The 10547-nt window shown below is 47.3% G+C and overlaps 1 long non-coding RNA gene across 1 annotated transcript; it reads left to right on the top strand.

Annotated features, from left to right (window-relative positions):
• The first annotated feature begins 529 nt into the window (after positions 1-529).
• LOC135820557 (uncharacterized) lies at positions 530-5340 on the top strand. The gene is made up of 3 exons (XR_010554107.1): positions 530-601; positions 897-968; positions 5269-5340. It is a non-coding gene; the product is annotated as an uncharacterized LOC135820557 (long non-coding RNA).
• Positions 5341-10547: the final 5207 nt, after the last annotated feature.

The following is a 10547-nucleotide window of genomic DNA, read 5'->3' as shown; positions in this document are numbered from 1 at the left end:
ACCAAATGGCTAGTCGTGTGGACCCTAGCCATTGCCGCTGTCAGTGCTTTAGACGCTGCCATCGTCCAGCAAAGAATCATCCTGGTACAAGATGATCTAACGCAGCGGCATCCACACAAAGCAACGTCACCTCACAATTAACTAGACCACCGGAAAAACAACCGGACAAGACACTTACTGGCATGGCAGTGACAGGAACTGCATCAACTAGAAGAATGACAAGATCGGCAACGACGGCAATGGCAGCAGGAGCAGTCTGAAGAACAAATTGCCTGACCCCACCAAGACTCGAACCAGGGACCCTCGCTTGTAGCCAGCGATGCTGTAACCACTGAGCTATGGTGTAGTGGTCATCCCAGCAGAAACCGTTCAACATTTTCTTCAGACTTCGAAACTCACACTTTGTGTGAATCTATACAGGCTGGTGGGACGCAGCCCTCACTGTAATCCACACACTCCACCTACAAACTAGCACGCAATATTCTTCCAAGATCATACATCCTATCCAAATTCTACTTTGTTTTCCCAGAGATTTGGACGATAATCAACTTGTTCACCTACCTGACGGGCTGTTCAAAGCCACAACCAAATTACAAAAACTGTAAGTCATGTTGTGAATGTACCGTAAAAAGGCCTTTTTGTCGTAGTTCTTTTGAGATGTAGCAAATGGGATTTCGGGATATGGCATCTTGTTGATTGATCTCATGTACCCTTTATGACCCAAAGCTGACACCGCCCGTGGAAGACTTTTTCCAGGTAGAACTCCGTGTTGGAAGCAAAGAGCTGAGATAGTGTCTTTACAAGTTCCATGTGATCCACACACTCCACCTACAAACTAGCACGCAATATTCTTCCAGGATCATACATCCTATCCAAATTCTACTTTGTTCTCCCAGAAATTTGGCCTATAATCAACTTGTTCACCTACCTGACGGGCTGTTCCAAGCAACAACCAAATTAGAAGAACTGTAAGTCATGTTGTGAATGTACCGTAAAAAGGCGTTGTTGTCGTAGTTCTTTTGAGATTTGGCAAATGGGATTTCGGGATATTGCATCTCGTTGAATGATCTCATGTACCCTTTATGACCCGAAGCCGACGCCGCTCGTGGAAGACATTTCCAGGTAGAACTCCGTGTTGGAAGCAAAGAGCTGAGATAGTGTCTTTACAAGTTCCATTGCGCATTCCTTCAAGAAAGAAACTATACCAATCGATCGATATCGATCGATGGGGTCACAAAGGGTTAATTATTGTTTGCAACCACACAACAAGCCGACCTGGGAGCCATTACGCGTTGTATTACCAGGAGATAGGCAACAATTGCCGCATACAATATGCAATATTCTGGTCCAATGCCAGAGCTAGTATTGCAAGCACCGCTGTGCGTTAGTATGAGTACGGTACCATCAAGAGAATGAGTATATATGCGAAGTGTATCGGGGGAATGCATTCAGTGCAGTAACAAAAATTGTGTGGATTTGTGTGAAATTATCGACCACAACTAAAAACTACGCGGTCTTCAGACCCCTGTTGTAGCGCGATTTCCTGGCCTTTTCGTGGAGACAACTAGAAGACTGTATTTACTTATTGGTTTCAACCATACTCTCAAATCAACCAGAAAACAACAACAACAACGATCGCCAAATCGCTGCCATCAGCAAAACGTGCCCGCGTGCGTGCATTGGCTTACGTGTACTGCAGTGTGCGTGCATGCATATCGAAGTGTACGAGTAGAAAAGCAGAATGATCATGCATGATGGTAGCGTGGTCCCACCCACAGTAGATACATGTGATATTGTGCACTGTGGTGTTGAGTGATGCCGCTGTTGCCATGGCGCCCCGGCTTGGCTCTCTGGTGCCACTTTGGACGCTGGACACATAGGAACAGCGTTCCCCGGTTCGTATTTCTTCCCGCAACTGCCACAGGACTTCTTGCAACGAGAAGGACGCATCGCCTACACCTTTGCACACATCCAGGCGCACCGCCTTTGGCAGTTTCTGCAGAAGAATTGGGGCAAACATATCTCCATAGTGCTCGGTCTTCCGACCCATATTCTCCAGCGACCGCACGTGGTTCACTACACTGTCCAGCAATTTGCGGAGGCCCGACAGATCATGCTCATTGCTGATACCTGGCAGGTTCAGCAGGGCATCCATGTGCGCACTGATTATACGCTGCGGATCTCCGTACCGCTGCTCTAGACACTTGACTGCCGCTGCATAATTCGCCTCTGTGAGGCTCAAACCACTGATCACTGCTGCTGCTGCTCCGTAAACACTGCTATGTAGGTATGTGAACTTATCCGTATCTGTCAAGCCGCTATTGGAGTGGATCAGCGACTTGAACACATCAAAGAAATGCAGCCACTCCATAGCGTTGCCACCAAACTTGCCGAGCTCTAGTTTCGGCAGCTTCACTCTGGCAGAGCTGCCACTGGTCGACACTGACGACAGTGTACTCAACTGTGAGTTTGACGCTGACGACGTCAGGTTTTGTGTGAAATTTTAATTTTCGGCTATCACATTTCGTTAATTTCTTACTTTTTCGACGGGGTCCATGGACTAGAACACAATAACTTTTTTTTTTAGAAAACTGCCATTAAGCAGTTTTTATTGCTATAATCTACTTATTGGTTTCAACCATACTCTCAAATCAACCAGAAAACAACAACAACAACGATCGCCAAATCGCTGCCATCAGCAAAACGTGCCCGCGTGCGTGCATTGGCTTACGTGTACTGCAGTGTGCGTGCATGCATATCGAAGTGTACGCGTAAAAAAGCAGAATGATCATGCATGATGCATCGATGAGTCATACCACAACGTAACCATGGATATAAATAATGGTGACGCGATGGTGACAGCAAAGTTCCGCATACAAAAGCGCAGGTGCAACAAGGAAAAATCAGAGTGCAGAACAAACAGAAATTCAAATCGAAAGGAGATAAATATTGTGGAGATGAAGCAAATCAGTTTGGTCTGTCAGAGGGTGCTTGCGCCCAGAGACAGGGTGACAGCAAACCCTGTCAGAGAGAGTCAGTGTACAGAATAGGAATACATAGAACGCAGCACGCAGTGGAGTTGCTGTGGAGAGCGAGAATGCAAGCAACAACGTAAGTATTATCTATGCAACTGATTTTATCGGCGTATCCGACAAACACGCACAACAAACACTGTATTGTAACAACACACTCGTAAATGATGTTATCACAACAACACTCATTCTATTTCAGCGCAGTGTCCTGTCCAATCACACTCAAAATCACACTCGTAAATCTCGCACACTCCCTCCTTGACAACATGACAACTGACACTCATAAATCTCGCACAATTTGTGTGCGAGGCCGAGATCCTACTAGCAGGCTGGCTGGGCCGCCGGTCGACCAACCCGGGAATCGCATGCAGGCCGATAGCATAATAATTATAACGTATATACAGTCATGTAGATGTATAGCAGGGAGTCATATTATGTAAACGACTCCTGAGTGAATGGGGAGATTTTCTGAAAAAAAATTCGAAGTAGGGAGGCAAGTAAATGCAATCAGAATGGATGTTAGTTGCCGTCAGTATAATAATAATAAGAAGAAGAAGAACGCCCGTGATCGGCAGAGTCAGCGCCGGTCCCAGGAAACGTCAGGTCAGACATCCCGTTGACTCCAGAACGCCCGTGATCGGCAGAGCCAGCGCCGGTCCCATAGCTATGCAGAAGACGTTACTTGAACTTCAGTATCTCATTGAAACGTTTTTGCAAGACAATGATGTAGGTAATCAAAGGAAAAAGCATTTCCATCAGTTCTAACAGCATGCACGATGAGCTAGGCAACAAAGCATAGCGCAGGGCCCTGAGCTTCCAAGCTCTCTCGTTTTGGAACGCAACTTTGCGTACATGTAGTGATTTAGCCTACAGTTAGTTCACGAGTCATTTCGTGGGTTGTTTGTTTCTTGCGTTGCACCGTGCAAGACAAGAATTTGCACAACTGCACAAGAGTATTGACGTTGACTCTCAAAATGATTCTTGGTCGCCTTTTGTTTGTTTCTTCTAAGTTAGTTTTGACAAAGGGTATTTTCGTTTTGTCTTTTCTCGCAGTGTTTCCTTTCATTTCTAAGCCGCGACGCCGTCGCGTACTGCGGTACGATGGGTCACGTCAAGAGTACATAACCCCCCAGAGTGTGCAACTCCACTATGGGTGCTGTCCCGACAGAATTTCAAGTTGACGTCATTTTGATGATGCAATGCGCACTGTACACGGATTATCAGACGAATCCGGAACCTGTGGTTGACCGAAGCCGATCGATCCTGTACAAATTATTGCAAAGAAAAACGTGTGATGCGTTGACACCCGTACACATGTTGTAAATCACTGCTGCAAGGAGCATTGCGTCATAAATAATGACGTCAACTTGAAATTCTGTCGGGACAACAGGGTATGTGGGAGTTGCACACTCTGGGGGGTTATGTACTCTTGGTCACGTGCTGCCAATCTACTGCATTCTTTATTCACCAGTTTTCATGGCTACACTGCATGCATTGTATAATGACTCATAATTATGTTTTGCTCTGCGCTGAATCCCGTACTGGTGTAGGGCTTTTTCAGAGTTTGCTTTCGGTGAGGCTCGGCAAGTTTGGTTCTTCGAAAGGAAGAGAAAGAGCTGTCTTTTTGTTGTTTGCGAAATATCTATTTTACTACCACAAAGTCTTCCCGTTGCATGTGAGAACATGCATGACACCTAAGAACACGAAATTGATGTATATAACTTCCCCTTTGCAGACTTCCACTTCATATAGCATCCTGATGAGGGCAATTTGCCAAAAACGTTGAAAATGATTCTGAGAAATGAAAATGAATTTGCAGTGCCCAGGGAATGAGCATGTGTGCTCACCAATTCTCTTTGAAAAAAGAAGCGGCAATAAAAAGAACTTTCTCCGGTACACACCTGGAGGTTAAATAGCTCTTCTGTTCGGCTTTGTTGTTGTCATAAAATCCCATGAAAACGGAAATGGCTAGCAGCTTTTATCGGCAACAGACCACATACGCTAACGTATTGGGATACGCTAACGTACGAGGATATGTTACAAGCAAGGCAGGGATACTACACTATGTACATCTTATCCAAGTCATGGGGTGCATATATCGAAAAAGAGATTTTTTGGGTAGTTCTGTTATTTTGATATGCGGTAAATGTGTATAGCACGGTATAAAGAGTATTACGAGATTCTTCCGGGAAGTGATAATTATACATCCTATCCAAAATCTACTTTGTTCTCCCAGAGATTTGTTGGAGAATAAACTTGTTGACCTACCTGCCGGGCTGTTTGACGCGACAACCGAATTGAGAAACCTGTAAGTCATGTTGTGCATGTATCGTAAAAAGGCGTTTTTTTGGCGTAGTTCTGTTCTTTTAAGATGCGTCGAATGGGTTTTCGGGATGTGGCATCTAGGCATATGCGGATCATACCGGCAGAAAATTGGCAGAATTCGGTACTTTTTCTTGTAAATTTCATGCATGTTTGGTATGTGGATAAAGAAATGGAGCAAAATTCGACAAATTGCTCGCCATAAGGTTTGTATCGTTCTGCCAACTTCACTGCTTTTCGAGCAGAATCTGCCACCTTTTCGATGATTATCCGCCAGTGCCCAGTGGCATCTCGTTGGTTGATCTTAGGTACCCTTCCCCACTCTTTATGACCGATACCTGATCACGCTCACGAGTTGGTTGCAACCAACGTAAGCGAAAATGTGGATCTTCATCCACCCTGTACCGAAACCCGTGCAGAACCAAGAGCAGCCTTGTATCAGATACAGTTGTATGTAGACAGCTACGAAGGACCATCCATCTGCTAAGGATGATCATGGCCACTGCCGGTAGCCATGGAGTTTTGACATCATGGGGAAGCTTCGACACGCTAGCTGCTATTGCTATTCATTTTCCACTCTTCTTGCTCCTGGGTGCCATTGTCCTGATCTGTCAATGTCTGAACTGAAAAATAGCTACAACGAGATGTGAGGGCAGTGTGTTTCTTCTCATTGCGCCTGGTGGACGAATAATGAAAAAAAGTTCGCTCCTATTTGTTTGCAGCGTTGACAGCCTTGCTCTGTGACGACTTGCTGCTCTCCAAAATATGAATCATGCTTTCCTACGATTCCGAAATGTCATGTCAGTGTTTCAGGTTTACAAAACCAGCGAAAGATAGCGAAATAACAGCAGCGAAAATTACAAGAGGACAATTCCGGTATATGGATTTATATTGACAATGACCCTCCAGACATCTGTTTCTGTGGGGTTGGTGATGTGAGTGCAGAGTTTGGGTCGGCCAAGAGCGCAATGTGGCGGTGTGGTGTATTGCTCTTGATATTTCTTACCAATATCACTGTAATAATACTCATAACAAGGACACACTTCAGGCTCATTACAAACATCTTGAAAGTTTTTGTCTTCACAAGTATACTTTCAAGCCTTCTCATCAGGTGAAATACAGGCAAGGGAAAAGGAACAGGAACCTGTTCCTTTTCCCTTGCCTGTATTTCACCTGATGAGAAGGCTTGAAAGTATACTTGTGAAGACAAAAACTTTCAAGATGTTTGTAATGAGCCTGAAGTGTGTCCTTTTTATGAGTATTATCGCATTTTTGTCTCAGAGGAAACTGAATATCACTGTAGCCGATATATTCTTATATCCGGTCACTCAATAGCCGATACAGACTGTAGTTGTACACAACTCAATACAGAAGAAAAAAATTTCGCGTACAGATACCTCTGTATCGACCTGACGTCACTATCACATTATAGTCAGGCGTAAGAAAAAAACGTTCTCTTTGGCCTCAACTTCTTTGTTGTCCGGTTGGCCATAGAAGCCGTCGACTAGAGCGCAACATACAGCCCTAAACTGGTGACCCCACACGCTGCCCACTTCGGAGTTTGCCCGATGCGTGCCATCCCTGAGCTCTCGCCGCAGTTTCCTGCTCGTCTCAACTCTTGGGTTGCCGTCAATCGCCGGCCGGTAACATAAAACTTGAATCTCAGCATCATTCGACACTGGATCCGCCTCGGACTGCTAAAACCCTAAAACCCTAAATTGGTGACCCCCGACATGCGCTCTTCGGAGTTTTCATCATGCCATCCCTGAGCTCGGCTTGCCGCAGTTCCCTGCTCGCCTCAACTCTCGGGATCCAGTCAATCGCGGACTGTTGACTGTAAAACTTGAGCCTCACCATCTCGAAACTGAATCCAGCCTCGGAGCTAGTGTGGCCCCTGCCGACCTCCCGGCCCACCTGGATAACCCGCTATCCTGTCACAGCACATCGTTCAGTCGTCTTCGTCTTTTGTATTCATCCTGGCCTCAAACTGGAAATTGGCCACCTCCATCCCAAGTATCAGTTTGCAGGCATATGCCCGGCACAGGACTTGGAGGTACGCACGCCTCCATGAGGCCTCGCCTTACACGGCACGCCTCGCCCCAGTGTTTCCTGTACTCAGTGACTGGTACGTTGCAGCCGCCTCTTACATGATAACACTCCTCTGTCACGCATACATTTCCTCTTTTCTTTCTTTCCAATTCTGACACCCGCCTCTGTCATGCATCTCTCTCTTTTCCACTTTCTGCTTTCTGAGTTTTGTTTTGGTCTTTGCTGCCACGTTATCAACAAACTTCATACACGCAGCGCTCTCTTGTACATATTGTATTCTATTTTTGCCTTTCCGCCTTGTACATGCCGCGCTTCCTTTCTTTTCTCTCTTTTTCTTGTTTATCGTGCTTCGCGCCTCCCGGCCTCACCAATGGCGGGGGAGTACTGTAGCGAACTGACGTCACTATCACATTATAAGCATGCGCAAAATCATAAAACATTCTCTTAGGCGTCACCTTCTTTGTTGTCCAGTTGGCCTTTGTAGCCGTCGTCTAGGGCCCGACGTAAAACCCCTGAACCTCTACCGTCTACCTCCATCGATAGAGTGATTCTACTCTACCAGGAAGCCAAAAACGAACGCAGCCTAGAAGGCGGACTGGGGACCTGGGGATTCTCTTGGTGCTTCAATGGCTATCCGGGATGCATAGGAATCCCCCCTAGCACGTACTGACACTAGCTCCGATAATTCTTCCTTTCACGTTGGAATTAGACGTTCTTTTCCTGGAGAGCCCGAATCTCCTCTCGAAAGTCCGCAATGGTGGCTTCCTTTTTCTGTTCTTTGGAGGCTGTTAGACTTTTCAGGTCCGCAATATCTTCCACAAGAAGATGCACTGTCTCCCTTAGCTGATTCATGATCGCAAGCATCCTGATGCTGGCGGTTTGAGGGTCCATTGGTAGCCCAGTCTGTAATGCTACTCGATCATTTGGCTGGATTTTTTTCCCGGAGTGCTCCGACGAGCTGAACTCGGCTGAGGCTGGCCAAGTTCACATTGTTGGCCCTTGCTAGGCTTTCTGTCCCTAGCTATCCAGAATACCAAAATCTATGGTAGCCATACTCTCCCTGGGAGAGCGGGGAATTGGACGTAAAAGAACCTACAACTGCGTAGGGGAACGACGAAAACGATTTCATGCCCCAGGGGCTGCTGTGGCTGTCGACGTCAGCGAGAACATCTAGCGTGTCGTTGACGTACGCCTTGAAAAGTGTTGGTCCAAGAATGCTTCCCTCTGGGACTCCAGCGGTGGTCATGTACGTAGATAACGTACGCCTCCAACGAGGCACTGTAAGGAACGGGTGTCGAGGGACGAGGCCAGCCATCTCTGAAGCAGACCATTGATGCCTAGGCTACGCATCTTGTGGAGGAGGCCGACATGTGAGACACGATCAAATGCTCCTGTGATGTCCACAGCAAGGATACGCGCTGCCCTCCACAGCCCACAGCGCTTGCCCAGGCAGTTTGGAGAGCTTGCAAAGTGTCTGATGTTCCGAGGCCTCCGCGAAATCCAAACTGGTGCGACGTGAGCAGATGGTGGTCCTCAAAATGATTTTCGAGATTATGCACAGTAAGGATATGGGCCTGTAGTTGAGCGGGAAGATCGCTTGTGGATCAAAACCACGTTGGCCGTCTTCCACATCCTAGGTTGGACTCCAGACCGGAAGCATAAGGCAAATAACTTGGACAGTGGCTCTGCAAGGTTGTGAGCACATTCCTTAGGGACGCAAGCAGAAATACTGTCAGGCCCTGTAGCCTTGGAGACTTCGAGCTTTGCCAGGAGGTGGCGCACAGCCTCTGGGCGGAAGCGGATGGTGCAAAGAGGTTGAGCATCTGAGGGAGCAGGGTCCAGTAGGTCAGCCTCCACAAGGTCCGGACCGGCAACGCTACATTTCTTTGAGAAGAAGCGAGCAAATGCCTCGGCTTTCCCTGAGCTCGTTGCCCACTCGCGGCCGAAAGAGTTGACAATTAGGGGAATTTCTAGCTGTGTGCAGTTGCCAGCTGCGTTCTTCAACTTCGTCCACCACTGTTTGTCTCTGAGGGACCCAGTTGAGAGGCCGCCACAGAGGCTGTCCTCCTTTGCACGTCGTGATCGGAACTGAATGGCGATCGTTACAGTCACGGAATTGGTGAATGCCTGCTGAAGTGCTGGATCATAAGGGTGTTTTCTCCGGTCGCGCCAGCGCTTTTTCTTCTCCCTCTCTTTCTGGGTGCATTCAGGCGTCCACCATACCGGATCGGAAGGCCTCGTTTCCAGAACTTTGGATGGGACAAATTATGCAACAGCTTCAGTTATCGAAGCGGTAACTTGCTCACAGGAAAATTCCTCCGTGATGATATCACCCCATTCCACGCTGCGAAGGTGCGCCCTGACGCGATCCCAGTCTGCCCTGTTGTAGCAAAATACTGGTGGGGGGTTCACGTCTATGGAGCACATCAGAAACGTCTGAGAGTACAACTGCATGGTCAGATCGACCGAGGGGTGGAAGTGTACGTGTAGTTACTGGGGACGTGAATGTTGACATTATGAGCTCTAGCGGGTTGTCTCCACAGGTAACATGCTGAAAAAGAAGATGGGCAGCAGGTATCTTCGAGAGCCTCGCCTGCAGGCGTAGTTTTTGAGCTGTTCAACCAAGCCTGGTTGTGCACGTTGAAATCGCCAGCTAGGATAATGTGGGGGCCCTGCTGTCTAGCTTATGAGAGGATGGTGTCGGGATGGTCAATAGATGACTTGCACAAAGATTGTCTGGGTTCGAGACGGGGCAAGTGGACCTTCTGACTCTGACTTCCCCACCTTTTGAGTTCGTGACTTTCGAAGTTTCGCTTTTTGCCTGACGAACACTGAGCTAGTTTTTTTGGCTAGAGAGTAGAGTTGTTTTGATTCGGCTTGTATCGTCATGCCGAAGCGCTGCTACGCTCCTGAATGCACTAGCAGACGAGAGATGGAACTGAGGCTCCCATTCCATACGTTCTTTTTCGAGCCGGCCGGCCGGGAGGCAGAAAAAATGAGGGAATATTATTTTAGTACATGTATCATTGGTGTAGGCTGCAAAAAGCACGTCGTGGTCCTGAACTGTGACTACTTTCCCGCAGTGGAAGCGAAGTCAAGCACAACGAAAGTTTGTGGACGTCTAAGAAAGAACTCGATTCCCTT

Source organism: Sycon ciliatum, chromosome 7 (assembly GCF_964019385.1).
Source record: "Sycon ciliatum chromosome 7, ocSycCili1.1, whole genome shotgun sequence".
In the NCBI taxonomy this organism is placed as follows: domain Eukaryota; kingdom Metazoa; phylum Porifera; class Calcarea; order Leucosolenida; family Sycettidae; genus Sycon; species Sycon ciliatum.
Note: the sequence above shows the minus strand (reverse complement) of the source record. Positions and strands in the feature narration are given on the sequence as shown.